The sequence below is a fragment of the Dendrobates tinctorius genome, unplaced genomic scaffold, assembly GCF_039654945.1.
Source record: "Dendrobates tinctorius isolate UK_male_01 unplaced genomic scaffold, ASM3965494v1 ptg000114l, whole genome shotgun sequence".
Classification (NCBI taxonomy): Eukaryota; Metazoa; Chordata; class Amphibia; order Anura; family Dendrobatidae; genus Dendrobates; species Dendrobates tinctorius.
In genome coordinates this window covers 16,282,203-16,298,391 of record NW_027361782.1, presented here as the reverse complement: position 1 = coordinate 16,298,391, position 16,189 = coordinate 16,282,203, and the positions used below count along the sequence as shown (strand labels likewise).

At 44.4% G+C, this 16,189-nt stretch overlaps 1 protein-coding gene across 6 annotated transcripts in view; it reads left to right on the top strand.

Moving 5' to 3' along the window:
* The window catches only part of LOC141101061 (protocadherin-11 X-linked-like), a 1,762,603-nt gene that overhangs the window by 94,890 nt on the left and 1,651,524 nt on the right, over positions 1-16,189 (top strand). Inside the window, exon 1 of one of the 6 annotated variants that reach the window (XM_073589871.1) lies at positions 15,540-16,178. The exons of the other annotated variants lie outside the window; for them this stretch is intronic. The gene's annotated coding sequence lies outside the window, so the exon portion shown is untranslated. Of the gene's footprint in view, positions 1-15,539; positions 16,179-16,189 lie in introns of those variants that run through there. 6 annotated transcript variants of the gene reach the window in all.

The window sequence follows — 16,189 nt, the reverse complement described above, 5'->3', positions numbered from 1 at the left end:
TGAGGACTGGATTTTGGTATGATGTATTGGGAGTTGTGAGATCTGGAGTGTTTGGTATGATGTGTTGGGGTCATGAGGACTGGAGTTTGGTATGATGTGTTGGGGGTCGTGACGACTGTAGTTTGATATGATGTGTAGGAGGCTGTGAGGACTGGAGTTTAGTATGATGGATGTGTTGAAGTTCCTGAGGAGTGACGTTTAGTATGATGTGTTGTGGTCGTGACGACTGGAGTTTGGTATGATGTGTTGGGGGTCGTGAGGACTAGAGTCTAGTATGATGTGTTGGAGGTCATGAGGACTGGAGTTTAGTATTGTTACGGTACTGCAGCACAGGACTAGGGTAGGAGGGGGAAAACTGACCCTGCACTGTGACTAGGCTGATACCCTACGATGGAGTGGGCGACCCATTACTTGCGAATAGACCCACCGATGAGCCTGGGCTAATCTCAAGCGAAGACCTATAGATAGGGGGAAGGGGGTCCCTGAAAGATCTAAGGACTGGGTACAAAAACTGGTCATCTCCTAATAGAAAACAAAGAGAAGACTGCAGAAACAAACTGAAAACCGAAACTAAGACTTGCAGAATCCAAGGTCCCAGCTCTGCCCTAATTAAACACACAGAAGGTAAAGCAAAGCTCCAAGGCAGAATTCAAATGGATTAACACTGTTGTCCAGCAAGGACTGGGAGACAGGTGCATGTTGTTAAAGGGTGATACAATCACCTGACCCAAAATAAACCCAGCACCAGAGGAAAAAGACCAGCAGCCAGAACACTACAAGAAAATGGCGGATAGTCACAGATTGAACAGATTCTAACAAGTATGATGTGTTGGAAGCCGTAAGGACTGGAGTTTGGTATGATGTGTTGGAGGTCGTGAGGACTGGAGTTTAGTATGATGTGTGGGAGGTCGTGAGGACTGGAGTTTGGAATGATGTGTTGTGGGTCGTGAGGACTGGAGTTTGGAATGATGTGTTGTGGGTCGTGAGGACTGGAGTTTGGTATGATGTGTTGGAGGTCGTGAGGACTGTAGTTTAGTATGATGTGTGGGAGGTCGTGAGGACTGGAGTTTAGTATGATGTGTGGGAGGTCGTGAGGACTGGAGTTTGGAATGATGTATTGTGGGTCGTGAGGACTGGAGTTTGGAATGATGTGTTGTGGGTCGTGAGGACTGGAGTTTGCTATGATGTGTTGGGGGTTGTGAGGACTGGAGTTTGGAATGATGTGTTGTGGGTCGTGAGGACTGGAGTTTGGTAAAATGTGTTGGGGGTTGTGAGGCCTGGAGTTTGGTCTAGAAGGTCTCGCTATTTCTCCATCCAGTACAAGAGTAGAGTAATCGCAGTCTTGTCCTTTGTAGCCCAGCCGTAGTAATTGATATGTATGTGAATATCACTGGTTTATCAGCAGTGGAGTAACCTGTTACCGCAGAATTCTAGGAAATGCGAGCGTCTGGAGAGGAAAAGACAACGAATCAATTGAATCTGAGAAAAAACACCTTGATTGACCTATAAATGCTTCAGGCTTTCAAAAGGTCAACAGTGAACACAGAATTCCTGAAAGCGTAAAGCATTGAGTGAGCGCAGAGGATTATGTCTGAAATTCGTCAAAACTTAAAACCCCAGCTATTCCCCCCCGCTATAAGTATAACATCCTTGTCTAAAGCTTTATGATACCAAAGCCAAACACTGAGAGAGACCCTCAGATTGATCGAACAATGGTTTACCATGTGTAGTAAAGCTGACGTCTAGTGATATGACAAAGGTAACTTCCACCATATTACGTGGACTCACTGTCTGTTATCTATGGTGTTACATAGGACTGCAGGTTACATCTACTACTTTGTATGTACTCAGCGTCATTACTGTGTTATCTGTGGTGTTACACAGGACTGCAGGTGACATCTGCAGTGTAGTCTGTACTGTATGGTACCTGTGATGGTACATAGGAGCCTCCCTAGCGGCGATGCTTGAGACTGGTGCAAGCTGATTTCCAGGGTCCTCATCTATTACTTTACTACAGTAAATGATTATTTCTTAGGATTCGGCTGCTTTCCTCAGGCTCCTACAACCCTATATTTCCCATGCCCCTATGAATGCCTGTAAGGTAACATCCCCCTGTACGGCACACACTTATTTTCCTGTGTTTATTGATACAATGTTTCATTGTTACGTTCCTTTGTGTCAGGTCAGCGCTGCAGCCCATTATCCTGGATTTATTGTGGAAGGACCCGTCACCTCTTCACATTTTCTGAGAACCTTGAAGCTCTTCTCGCATTGTTTCAATAATTTTCATTAGTGATCTGTCGTACGCGAGAAATCAGCCTGACACCAACAATAAAGACGGAGGCTCCTGATTAGCAATTTCTGTAGTTTTTAATTATGCAGAGTGCTCAGACATTTTTATTTGATAATCATCCACTGATATTAAAATCTTGACACTATTGACCCCGCGCCTCGTCTGTCGCCGTATTAGTGAGGCGAGTGATTGAGAAGACAAACGGCCAAGGTCACAGTTACCCCATGTATGTATCATAGAGACATATCTACAGCCGTGTGCCACCCCAAACAAGGCATCGGCATCCGGGACATCTAGATTGTCAGCTCAGTGAGCTCCAACCCCTCAAGGGGCAGCATATCGGGTAGAAGACATTATGTATGGGGAACCTCGGAGATCACTGCGCACAGGATACAATTACTGAAGAAATAGTCTGGGGGGTTTATAATTAGTGTTAGGACAGACAGACGGACATACTGACAGACACAATTACCTTTCTCCCCTTGAGAAAGCTACACGCAAAACGCGCATCGGGGCAGTGCTGGCAGGCTAATCTGATCCTCCCCTACCGTGGGTAAGCATTATCAATTATATCCTACTTTCTTTGTCTCACCCTATGTCTATGGCTGTTTTGCTCCTTATTATTTGTTGCTCTCCATCTTTACTCCTCCTTATTTGCCATACTTGTAATTTATGGTAATTATTTTTAAGTGAATTTTTTCAATAACATTTTTTTTTTATTTCATTCGTGGTTTATGGCTACTCCATTTTTTCCTTTGTTTTGCTCTAAGGCTCCTATATACATACCTTGACCCGTCATTTCTTTACATGCCATGCTTCTATAGATATTGGCAGCTTTTCATGTGATCGGTGGTGATCATTCAGCTTGTATCGTACTGTCTTCAGGTGACTAATTTGCCTTTAATAATTCAGCGCTGGCCCTTTAATTTCAGCTTGTGATTCTGCATTTTTTATTTTTTTATTTTTTCCTTGTTTTCCGTTTGTTTGTGACTAGAAATCTGTGCGACTTGTTAGATTTGGCAGATCCTGAGAACAGTACAGCAGGGGATTGGGAAAGCAGGGAGCGGTCTGTGCAGATACATATGTGTCTTCTGCTCCATGAGAACAGATGATATGAGGGAGGGCAGCAGAAGAGCCAAGCAAGCGCCTGATATCAGGAAACCAAGCGCCCCTGACAAAATGTGGGCCAACTCCTCAGCAGTCCCTACATATGTCCGATCGGGGGTGTCGAACAGATGAGAACCTCAACCCCCGCCATAACCAGGGCACCTGGTCCCCCGCTCCCAGCATAGCCTTGACCTTTTCTATTAAGTTCCATGTCAGTCATGAAGGCATCATAGTGACTACATAATATGTATCGGCACAGAAAATTGGAAGCCAAGCGCCATCGCGGAGCGTTTGGGGCCTAACAGTTGGACGCTGACCAATCGGACATCATATTGATGAGCTGTGAGTATTGTGGGAAATTCTTTTTAAAGGGATTGCATGGAATAAAAAATTACTACTTTCTTAAAGCAGCGCCACATTGGTCTGCATGATGTGAGTGACTTTGCAGCTCTGCCCTATTCACTTCAATGGATGTGTGTGCAAGTGTAGCCCTACGTAAATGTGCAACGGGCCATTCTATCATTTTAAGGGTTGTCCAGAATTAGAAGAGCATGGCTCTGGTACTGCTTCTCAGCTCTATTGAAGTGAATGGGACTGATCTGCAGCACCACTAACATCTTGTAATCAGGTGCGCTGCTGTTTATTGGAAGAGAGTAGCCATTTTTTCTAATTTTGGACAATGGAGTTACGTCGCATCCTCTATAGTGATGGCAGAGTATAAATAAAGTGACTTGCAGTTAACGGTAAGTCCTCAGGAATGGAGAGTGCATCCAACAAAGCTGCAGTGATCGAAGTTATTTATTTTACTCATTTATATAGCGCCATTAATTCCACAGCATACAGACATTATTGGCACTGTCCCTGATGGGGCTCACAATCTACATCCCCTATCAATATGTCTTTGGAGTGTGGGAGGAAACCCACGCAAACACTGGGAGAACATACAAACTCCTTGCAGATGTTGTGCTTGGAAGGATTTGAACCAAGGAATCCAGCGCTGCAAAGCTGCAGTGCTAACCACTGAGCCACCGTGCTGCCCTAAAGTTAGCGAATTATCTGCTGTCACAATCCATGTAGGAATTATACAATGTAAGGAAAAGATACAGTAGTAAATCTGCGACAATTGTTTACTGTAATACAAACTTAAACCACTACTTCCATCGTCCTAGATGGATATTGTCGGTTAGTCCTTGTAAATACCAACAATTTTGCACTTTAATGCTTATTATAATATGGAGATGTTCTTGAGATATCAACTCTCTTTGTTTAGGCTCGTTCCCTTGGCCCGACCACCGTGGCTACATAGAAGAACATGTGCAGCGCTTACAAGCTCCTATTTTGAAGCTGTCCAGAATCGCTGGAGTGCGCTGCTGCCCCCTATTGGTAGCCGAGGTTAGGAGTAATGGGTATAACGGTAGCCTCCGCACCCCACACAGTTACATAATTGCTGCTTTTGGTTTAGATTTAGTTTAGTACAGAGATGGAATGACGTTTTGGATTTCTTTATGTGTTTGTATCTGACAGCTCGGTGTATAGGGCGCAGACTAAATATCCAGTGCCTGCCGATAACTCCCATCCTCCGCGCACACTGTGTGGAGTAGATTTCCCTTTAGACCAGCCTCTCTAGAATGGCGGCCTCTTCCTCTTGTATTCGACCCTTGTTGTGTTTCTTCCACATTACAAGTTTATATTTGGAAAGAAGAGAAGCCTGGAAAGGTTAGACTCTCCAGAGACAACAAGCAGGCTTTTAAAGCGTTGGGCGAAATGGCGACAATTGTCACTGTAAGGAAAAAAAAAAGAAAATTATCCGAAGCCTTTATGTGTAATGTTTGTGTCCTCACAGACGTATTGTCCTTGGATTATAGCTCCTCACAGGAATATGGAAACTTCCCCTGTTCCTGAAGGACACGGCACACTACTTCATTGTCAGGTTCCTAGAACAGACCACGTGGAGTTCCCGGGCCCCCGATAGGGCCCCATTACCACGTCTCCTGATGAGGATGGGCTTCTGCTTCCCCTGCAGCACATGGTCGTACAGGATCTGAATGATGGAAGAGGCCAGAATGAGTTCTGGGCATGGCAGAACTTGGATGATGAGAATATCTGGGTTTTACCTTAGGACATTCTCATGCTGGTTTTATAAGGGATTGACCCAAGTTATCATCACATAATCGGCCAATCTGCTCAGCTGAGCCTAACGCCAATCAGGGCCTCCATCCAAGGCAGGTAATGGGCTCCTTGGTGTGAGAATGACCTGGGAAACTCAAGGTCATTCTCACAATGTCCTCTACAGAGAACTAGACCATACAGCAATGGAGGAGGCGGCCTGGTATAATAAAGCACATTTTCCGTCATGTAGATGGCCTGGATGCTAACCAGGTGGTTTTCATGTTCCATCTGGTTTGTGCATGTCCTGGGTACCTGTTGCTGTACGCGCTTGCCAGGCTCTCCGTCATTGACCATAGGGGTGGGGGATATCGCTCCATAAAACGCACAACCCCGCAGCGTCTTTAAGTGGACACAAGTCAGGAGTGTTCACAAAGTCACATCCACTTTGCTGGAAGTGGGAAGCGCACCAGGTTTTCTGCAGAACTAATGAAGCACCAAGTATTTACCCAGCGTGCGATTGTGGGGTTCCTCAAGGTCAGGGCAGCCTTTCTACGTGCAGATCGCAGCCCTTATGCCTTTAGCATCAGCCATTAGTGTTGCCCCCGGTCCTTATCGACCGTCCATGCAGGTTCTGCGCCCTCATATACTGGTGCGGTCCTAGAAGTGGCCGCCTCCGCTCTGAGCATTCGGTCCTTGCCCTTTAAGTGTGACATCCCAGAGGTGATACTTACTGACTGTCCTAGCGCTAACCATTAAGTGTTTATGTGAAAATGCAATAAATCCCGCTCAGCCCTCTGCAGATTACCGCATCACATTTGCTTCCTGCCGTGATAATTTGCAATATTTAAACTGAAGTTATGAATGGCTCCCCACTGGCGGAGCAGAGGCTTTGGTGTATTTATAGAGCCCGTCTTTGCCTATAGTCCCCTTTACGGCATGGGGGGAAGCTTTTGTTTCTGGGATTAGATTTTGCAGACCTCCAGAGGCCCCGGCAGTCTGTAGTGTGAGCTTAGCGGAGAGCGAGGCGCGCGTTCCGCTCTCCGTGTACAATATCATTTCAGGTTTCAGACTCGCCTTCTCTTTATAGGATGTGATAATTCTTGTGACATCAAGGTCAATGGCTTTACCCTACGAGAATCATGAAAAAGACCGAGCTGTCTTCAGCGTTTTATTCCGATAACACATCAAAGCGGGAGAGTGCAGGACTGGAGCGGCGGTGTATCTGATGAATCCGGGGCTGGAGTATAGGGGGGCAAAGCATCCGCCATCCCGCGGCCTCCACTGCTGCCTGCTGCAGTATTTCTATCAGGGGCTGCTGCACAACAGACTTGTTCAGAATGTCGGACTGATATAAGGGTCTGTGCACACAGTGCGGATTCAGCTGCAGATTTTTCCGTGTGGATTTGCAGGTAAAACCGCAGGTAAAGTAACCTGCAGATTTGCCTGCGGTATTCTCCTGCGGTTTGACATCTGGACACTGGAACAGGTGTCAAACCGCTGCGGAATCCGCAGAAAGAATTGACATGCTGCGGATTGAAAACCGCAGCAAATCTGTGCGGAAAAATCCGCAGCATGTGCACTGCGGTTTTGAAATCCCATTGCTTTGCATTGTACTGTACAATGCCTGCGGAACTGCAAGGCCTAATCCGCTGCGGATCCGCAGCAGAATCCGCAATGTGTGCACACACCCTAAGGTCATTGTGCGATGGTGGGGATTGCACACAGTGCGGTATTATTTGGGGATTGGATAACACCATGACACGAGCGCTGTATGGCACAGTTATTCGGATCCTGTGTACTGACACTATACAGACACCATTTTAAAGATCATGTCACTGCTGTAACTGCGTGATGATTGAGCATAGTGGCAGTATTATAAAGATACTGTATTATGGTATAACCAAGGCACTGCATGGCTGCATTCATCAATCACTGTATGGCTCCATTCATCAATCACTGCATGGCTGCATTCATCAATCACTGCATGGCTGCATTCATCAATCACTGCATGGCTGCAATCATCAATCACTGCATGGCTGCAATCATCAATCACTGCATGGCTGCAATCATCAATCACTGCATGGCTGCAATCATCAATCACTGCATGGCTGCAATCATCAGTCACTGCATGGCTGCAATCGTAAATCACTGCATGGCTGCATTCATCAAGCACTATATAGCTGCATTCATCAAGCACTGTATGGCTGCATTCATCAAGCACTGTATGGCTGCATTCATCAAGCACTGCATGGCTGCATTCATCAAGCGCTGCATGGCTGCATTCACCAATCACTGCATGACTGCAATCACTGTATGGCTGCATTCATCAAGCATTGCATTGCTGCATTCATCAAGCATGTATGGCTGCATTCATCAAGAACTTATGGCTGCATTCGTCAATCACTGCATGGCTGCATTCGTCAATCACTGCATGGCTGCATTCGTCAATCACTGCATGGCTGCATTCGTCAATCACTGCATGGCTGCATTAATCAAGCACTGTATGGCTGTATTCATCAAGCAGGCTGCTTTCATCAAGTGACGGTATTTGTTATTTGATATGACAGTATTATATACACAGTGTATATTTCTGTTATTTTGGTACTATATGGCGGTATTCTGTGATGTATGGTTCTATTATTTTTGTACTGTAAGGCGGTATTCTGCACTGTATAGTTCTGTTTTTTTGGTACTGTATGACAGTATTTATCCGCACTGTATGGTTCTGTTATTTCGATACTGTATGACAGTATTTCATAGAATCATAGAATCATAGAATGGTAGAGTTGGAAGGGACCTCCTGGGCCATCTGGTCCAACCCCCTGCTCAAAGCAGGATTCGCTAAATCATCCCAGTCAGATGTCTGTCCAGCCTCTGTTTGAAGACTTCCATTGAAGGAGAACTCACCACTTCTCGTGGCAGCTTGTTCCACTCATTGATCACTCTAACTGTCAAAAAGTTTTTTCTAATATCTAATCTTCTAATCTGTGTCTCCTCCCATTCAGTTTCATCCCATTGCTTCTAGTTTTTCCTTGTGCAAATGAGAATAAAGTTGATCCTTCTACAATGTGACAGCCCTTTAGATATTTGTAGACATCTATTAAGTCTCCTCTCAGTCTTCTCTTTTGCAAGCTAAACATTCCCAAATCCTGCAACCTTTCCTCATAAGACAGGGTTTGCAGACCGGTCACCATTCTGGTCGCTCTTTTCTGAACTTGCTCCAGTTTGTTGATGTCTTTTTTAAAATGTGGTGCCCAAAACTGGACACAATATTCCAGATGAGGTCTGACCAAAGAGGAGTAGAGGGAAATAATGACTTCACGTGATCTAGACTGTATGCTTCTGTTAATACATCCTAGAATTGCATTTGCCTTTTTTGCTGCTGCATCACACTGTTGACTCCTATTCAGTCTGTGATCTATTAGTATACCCAAGTCTTTTTCACATGTGCTGTTGCTTAGCCCTATTCCTCCCATTCTGTATATGCTTTTTTCATTTTTATTGCCCAGATGTAGTACTTTGCATTTTTCCCTGTTAAAAACCATTCTGTTAGTTGCTGCCCACTTCTCCAGTTTATTTATATCTTTTTGAATCCTCTCTCTCTCTTCTCTAGTATTAGCTATCCCTCCTAGCTTTGTGTCATCAGCAAATTTAATCAGTTTACCCTCAATTCCTTCATCTAAATCATTGATAAAGATGTTGAACAATACAGGGCCCAGGACAGAGCCCTGTGGTACCCCACTTGAGACATTCTTCCAACTGGATGTGCAGCCATTTACAACCACTCTTTGGGTCAGATCACTAAGCCAGTTATGAATCCATCTAACAGTTGCCTTGTCCATTCCATACCATTTTTTCAATAAGGATTGTATGAGATACTTTGTCAAATGCTTTGCTGAAGTCAAGATATACTATATCTACAGCATTTCCTTGATCCACCCAATCAGTGATTCCATCATAGAAGGAAATTAAGTTAGTCTGACATGACTTATTTACAAACCCATGCTGACTCTGTTTAATCACTTCATTCTTATCCAGGTACTGACATACATGTTGTTTAATAATTTGTTCAAAGATCTTTCCTGGTATAGAAGTCAGACTCACCGGCCTATAGTTGCCTGGGTCCACCTTCTTCCCCTTTTTGAAGATAGGAACAACATTTGCTCTTCTCCAGTCTTCTGGGACTTCTCCTGCTCTCCAAGAATTTTCAAAGATTATGGAGAGGGGTTCAAAAATTTCTTCTGCTATCTCCTTCAGTACTCTGGGGTGTAATTCATCTGGACCTGGAGACTTGAATTCATTTAGGTTAGCTAAGTGTTTCCTCACTATCTTTCTGTTTATAGATATCCTGGATTCTTCTATTCCCTTAATAGGACAGTGAAGAACAGTTGATGTTACATTTCCTTTCTGAGAGAAAACAGATGCAAAATAGGAATTTAAAAGTTCGGCCTTCTCAACATCCTGTCTTACCATTTCATCATTTTCATCCTGTAAAAAATCCTATAGCATCTTTGACTTTTCTTTTACTTTTGACATATCCCCAAAATCCTTTATTATTGCTTTTGACGTCTCTTGCAAGCCTCAATTCATTGTCAGCTTTAGCTAATCTGATTTGTGCCCTGCAGGTTCTGCAGACAGCATTATATTCTTCTTTAGATATGCCTCCCTCTTTCCATTTCATAAACATTTTTTTCTTCCTTTTTAGCATGTGCTTAAGTTCTGTGTTCATCCATCCTGGTTTCCTTAAATGCTTCCTATTCTTCCCTCTTTTCGGAATTGCTAACAGTTGTGCTTTGAAAATTTCATTTTTCAAGATTTCCCATCCTTCCTGGACATTTTTGTCTTTAAGGATATCCAGCCATTGGATCCCTCCAATTCTCTTTCTGAATCCCTTAAAATCTGCCTTTCTGAAATCTAACCTTGACGTCTGAGTCTTCACAGGTCTTCCTCCTCTAGTTATCCAAAATTCTAAAATAGCATGGTCGCTACCTCCTAGGGTCCCAGCCACTTTTACCTCCTCAACCATTTCCTCCCTGTTTATAAGGATTAGATCCAAGGTAGCAGTTCCCCTTGGTTTCTCCCCTACCTTTTGGAAGATAAAGTTGTCAGCAAGAGAGGATAAGAATTTCCTTGACCTTTTAGTTTTGCCTGAGAGAGATTCCCAACAAATGTCTGGATAGTTGAAATCTCCCATGACAACTGTCATATTTTTTGGAGAACTTGGCCAATTGATGCATGAAGAGTTCATCCATATTTGTTCCGCACTGTATGGATCTATTATTTAGGTACTGTATGGCAGTATTTCTTCCATACTGTATGGATCTATTATTTCTGTACTGTATGACTGTGTTCCGCACTGTATGGATCTATTTCTGTACTGTATGACAGTATTCAACATTGTATGGTTCTGTTATTTCGGTACTGTATGGCGATATTTGTTCCACACTGTATGGATCTATTTTGGTACTGTATGGCGTGCTATTATTTCGGTACTGTATGGCGGTATTTGTTCCTCACTGTATGGTTCTATTTCGGTACTGTATGGTGGTATTTGCTCCACACTGTATGGATCTATTATTTTGGTACTGTATGGTGGTATCTGTTCTGCACTGTATGGTTCTATTTCAGTACTGTATGGCGTATTTGTCCCGCACTGTATGGATCTATTATTTTGGTACTGTATAGCGGTATTTGTTCTGCACTCTATGGTTCTATTATAATTTCATTACTGTATGATGGTATTTGTTCCGCTCTGTATGGATCTATTATTTTGGTACTGTATGGCGGTACTTGTTGTGCACTGTATGGTTCTGTAATTTTGGTACTGTATGGCGGTACTTGTTGTGCACTGTATGGTTCTGTAATTTTGGTACTGTATGGCGGTACTTGTTGTGCACTGTATTGTTCTGTAATTTCAGTACTGTATGATGGTATTTGTTCTGCTCTGTATGGTTCTGTAATTTTGGTACTGTATGGCGGTACTTGTTGTGCACTGTATTGTTCTGTAATTTCAGTACTGTATGATGGTATTTGTTCTGCTCTGTATGGTTCTGTAATTTTGGTACTGTATGGCGGTACTTGTTGTGCACTGTATTGTTCTGTAATTTTGGTACTGTATGGCGGTACTTGTGCACTGTATGGTTCTGTAATTTTGGTACTGTATGGAGGTACTTGTGCTCTGTATGGTTCTGTAATTTCGGTACTGTATGGCGGTACTTGTTGTGAACTGTATGGTTCTGTAATTTCGGTACTGTATGGTGGTATTTGTTGTGCACTATTTGGTTGCATTGAAAGGACCGTTGTTGTGATTGATGTGTTTCTATTCGTCTAATATAACGTGATGCTATATGTGATCAATCTCATTACAAAGTTTTCATGACCCTTGGTTATGGGTGGATTCCTGTGATTTACATGGGACTGCAGGTAAGCCCATGTTGTCCCTGGGTGTTGTTGGTACGTGTCAGCTCTGCTGCTTTCCAATCTAATGGCACCTGGCAGGCGTGCGTGGCGTCCAGTGCTGGCGAGTGGGGCCTGTCTTTGTCAGCTGGGTGTTTTCTAGAGCACAAGGAGCTGTAAATGAGCGGCATTAGTATTCATCCCGGCAGCGTGCTCTAAACACTGACGGCGGCCGCTGAAATATGAGGCTTTTTAACATCACTTAGTTTTTGTTTGGTGGCTGCCAGAGAAGCACCTGAATCTGCAGCCTCGGTCGCTGGAGCCTCCGTCAAGGGCGCGCAGAGGTCGTTCATAACGACCTTACAACTTTGACGAATGTGATACTTTGTACCTTGCAGGAAAATACCATTTAATATTCTGCCCAAGGCCCCGAACCAGAATGTGCTCTGGCTCCTAAGTGATTTGCTCGCGCCTCACTTTTCGCTAGTCACGCCGCTCGCTCCAGATAACACGGAGGGAATTAGGCTATGTGCACACGTTGCGGATTCTTCCTCGCAGAAACGCATGTAAAACCGCAGGTAAAGTGACCTGCGGTTTGGCCCTGCGGTTTCACACCTCTAATATGTTAAAGGTGTGAAACCGCTGGGGAAACCGCCCAAACAATTGACATGCTGCGGTTTGTAAACCGCAGCAAAACCGCGCGGAAAAAAATGCAGCGTGAACACAGCGTTTTTGAAAACCCATAGGCTTTCATTGTACTGTACCATGTCAGCGGAACTGCTGCGTTTCCACAGGGCCAAAACCGCTGCGGAAACACAGCAGAATCCGCAACGTGTGCACATAGCCTTACGTGTCACCGGCTGCTGATTAGAGCAGGACCTGCCGCAGAGGTCGGTGCCGGCCCTTTAAGGCTGTGGCTGTTGCTTCGGGCTTCTTTGTGACCCGATGCCGCAGACTTTGCACTTTTTCCATTTTTCTCTTTCACGGCGGCCCCAGATATTTGGTTTTAGGACTTTGGGCATAGATTTTGAAGAGATTTTCGGGCCTTTCTGCAGCAAAAACCGCCTGAAAAAATGCTCAAAAGTCGCTTCACTGTTCACATGTTCCGTGTTTGGGGCGTCGTTAAAAAGTCTGGTGGGAAAAAAGGCGGCTGCCGTCCACTTCCTAAAAACTGCAACGAGGCGCCGTCCAATCAGGAGGCCGAAAAACACACTGCAGAAAAAACGCTGCAACATCCGTGGATTTGAGTTTAGATACTTCATTCAGTAGTATGCATGATCAGCTTAGATACACTAGCACTTAATGTAGTAATATACATATTCTGTTTACACTAGCACTCTATGTAATAGTACTGTATACATAGTCGGCTTAGATACCCTAGTGTTTTTGCTGTATTGTACATGATTGGCTTAGATACACTAGTACATTATGTAATAATCCTATATACATATTGGGCTTAAATACCCTGGTGTTTTTCAGTGTATTGCACATGATGGCCTTAGATATGGCGTATGACGCAGGATCTGTGTGCCAGATTATGGCAGCGATTCTCCATTTTCCCTGTGATGTCAATGACTCCCGATTATTCACAGTGACACATTTCCATTTGCTTCGTACATACTAATAAAGAGAAGCAGAGAGATGGTCTTCGGCTCCGGCCTTGGTGGATTCAGCAGATCTCCGGCCAATTCCAGGCCGATCCATTGCCCATCCCAGGCTGATCCCAGGCCAATCCCACGTCGATCCCCGGCTGATCCCACACTGATCCCAGGCCAATCCCCAGCTGCTAAACACACAAAATGCTGCAAAGCCACGACACTATTGTGTGTGAATTTTCGCCGTTCCCAGGGTTTAAAGAGCTCTATTCTTCGTCCACAATCCAGAAAAGGACAGGAGGCTCCTACTGCACAGAAGTGATACAATGTAACCGGCTCCCAAACTGAACCTTACAGGATGGGCTTAGATACACTGCTTGGGAAATCTACATCTCAGCAGACAGGATCACACATGATAGGATTAGATATGGCTGCTAAGCAGATGGTATCACACATTGTACAATTAAATTTGTAAGGAGGTGGCAGCTTCCCTCAGTTGCACCCTCCCCTCCTTCCGTTTGACCCCCCCCCCCATGCACTTTAATGTACAGTCATGGCCAAAAGTTTTGAGAATGACACAAATATTAATTTTTACAAAGTCTACTGCTTCATTTTTTCTAATGGCAATTTGCATATACTCCAGAATGTTATAAAGAGTGATCAGCTTAACAGCAATTACTTGCAAAGTCAATATTTGCCTAGAAAATGAACTTTATCCCCCAAAACACATTTCAACATCATTGCAGCCCTGCCTTAAAAGGACCAGCTAACATCGTTTTCCATTAACACAGGTGTGGGTGTTGATGAGGACAGGGCTGGAGATCTGTCATGATTAAGTAAGAATGACACCACTGGACACTTTAAAAGGAGGCTGGTGCTTGGCATCATTGTTTCTCTTCTGTTAACCATGGTTATCTCTAAAGAAACACGTGCAGTCATCATTGCACTGCACAAAAATGGCCTAACAGGGAAGAGTATCGCAGCTAGAAAGATTGCACCTCAGTCAACAATCTATCGCATCAAGAACTTCAAGGAGAGAGGTTCCCTTGTTGCCAAAAAGGCTCCAGGGTGCCCAAGAAAGACCAGCAAGCGCCAGGACCGTCTCTTAAAAGTGTTTCAGCTGCGGGATCGGGCTACCAGCAGTGCAGAGCTGGCTCAGGAATGGCAGCAGGCAGGTGTGAGTGCATCTGCACGCACTGTGAGGCGCAGACTCTTGGAGCAAGGCCTGGTCTCAAGGAGGGCAGCAAAGAAGCCACTTCTCTCCAGAAAAAACTTCATGAACAGACTGATATTCTGCAAGAGGTACAGGGAGTGGACTGCTGAGGACTGGGGTAAAGTCATTTTCTCTGATGAATCCCCTTTTCGATTGTTTGGGACATCTGGAAAACGGCTTATTCGGAGGAAAACGGCTTATTCGGAGAAGACCAGGTGAGCGCTACCACCAGTCTTGTTTCATGCCAACTGTCAAGCATCCTGAAACCATTCATGTGTGGGGTTGCTTCTCAGCCAAGGGAATGGGCTCTCTCTCAGTCTTGCCTAAAAACACAGCCATGAATAAAGAATGGTACCAGAATGTCCTCCGAGAGCAACTTCTCCCAACCGTCCAAGAGCAGTTTGGCGATCAACAATGCCTTTTTCAACATGATGGAGCACCTTGCCATAAAGCAAAGGTGATAACTAAATGGCTCAGGGAACAAAACATAGAGATTTTGGGACCATGGCCTGGAAACTCCCCAGATCTCCCATTGAGAACTTGTGGTCAATCATCAAGAGACGGGTGGACAAACAAAAACCTTCAAATTCAGACAAAATAAAAGCATTGATTTTGCAAGAATGGACTGCTATCAGTCAGGATTTGATCCAGAAGTTGATTGAGAGCATGCCAGGGAGAATTGCAGAGGTACTGAAGAAGGGTCAACACTGCAAATATTGATTTGCTGCATTAACTCATTCTAACTGTCAATATAACCTTTTGTTACTCATAATATTGTTGCAATTATATTTCTGTATGTGATAAAAACATCTGACAAACACACATAAAAACCAGAGGCTAGCAGATCATGTGAAAATATAATATTTGTTTCATTCTCAAAACTTTTGGCCATGAGTGTAAATGTGTTTATTATTGTGATGTACTCTGTGTACCACCATATGATGCACTTGAATGTAATTGTGTAATTATACTGTATGTTCCCCTTTAAATGTGCTAGAGTTAGGGCAAGATATAGTTAAAACGTGGGCTGGGCCAGCAGCAGTAAGGCCACAGTAGCTGCTGTTTCCCTCCTGAGTCCAGAACTGCCTGAGACATTGGACAGGGCAGAGGTATATGACACAGGGCACTGCCAGGCCTCCAGGACAGGAGGGAACTGTTGTCCTGGATTCTACAGGACTGAGGAACAAGGAAATCTGTTTGCATTATAAGTCTCCAGGACTGTAGGAGGGTCCCACGCTGAAGGGGTCACAGATTCCAGCATGTGGATCTTTGTGATCTCTAGCTTCTGCAGCCGTTGTGGGTACGGATGTAGCCAGCGTCAGGGAGAGATCAGGACTCCAGTGATTTCTGTCTTCTTATTCCTACAGTCCTGTTCTATTAAAAGTTACTTTGTTATCCCCGTTGGACACAGTTGCCTCTTCTGCCTTTGATTTGCCTGGACTACTGCGGTTGGAGCAAGAACAAGGTACGTAGGGA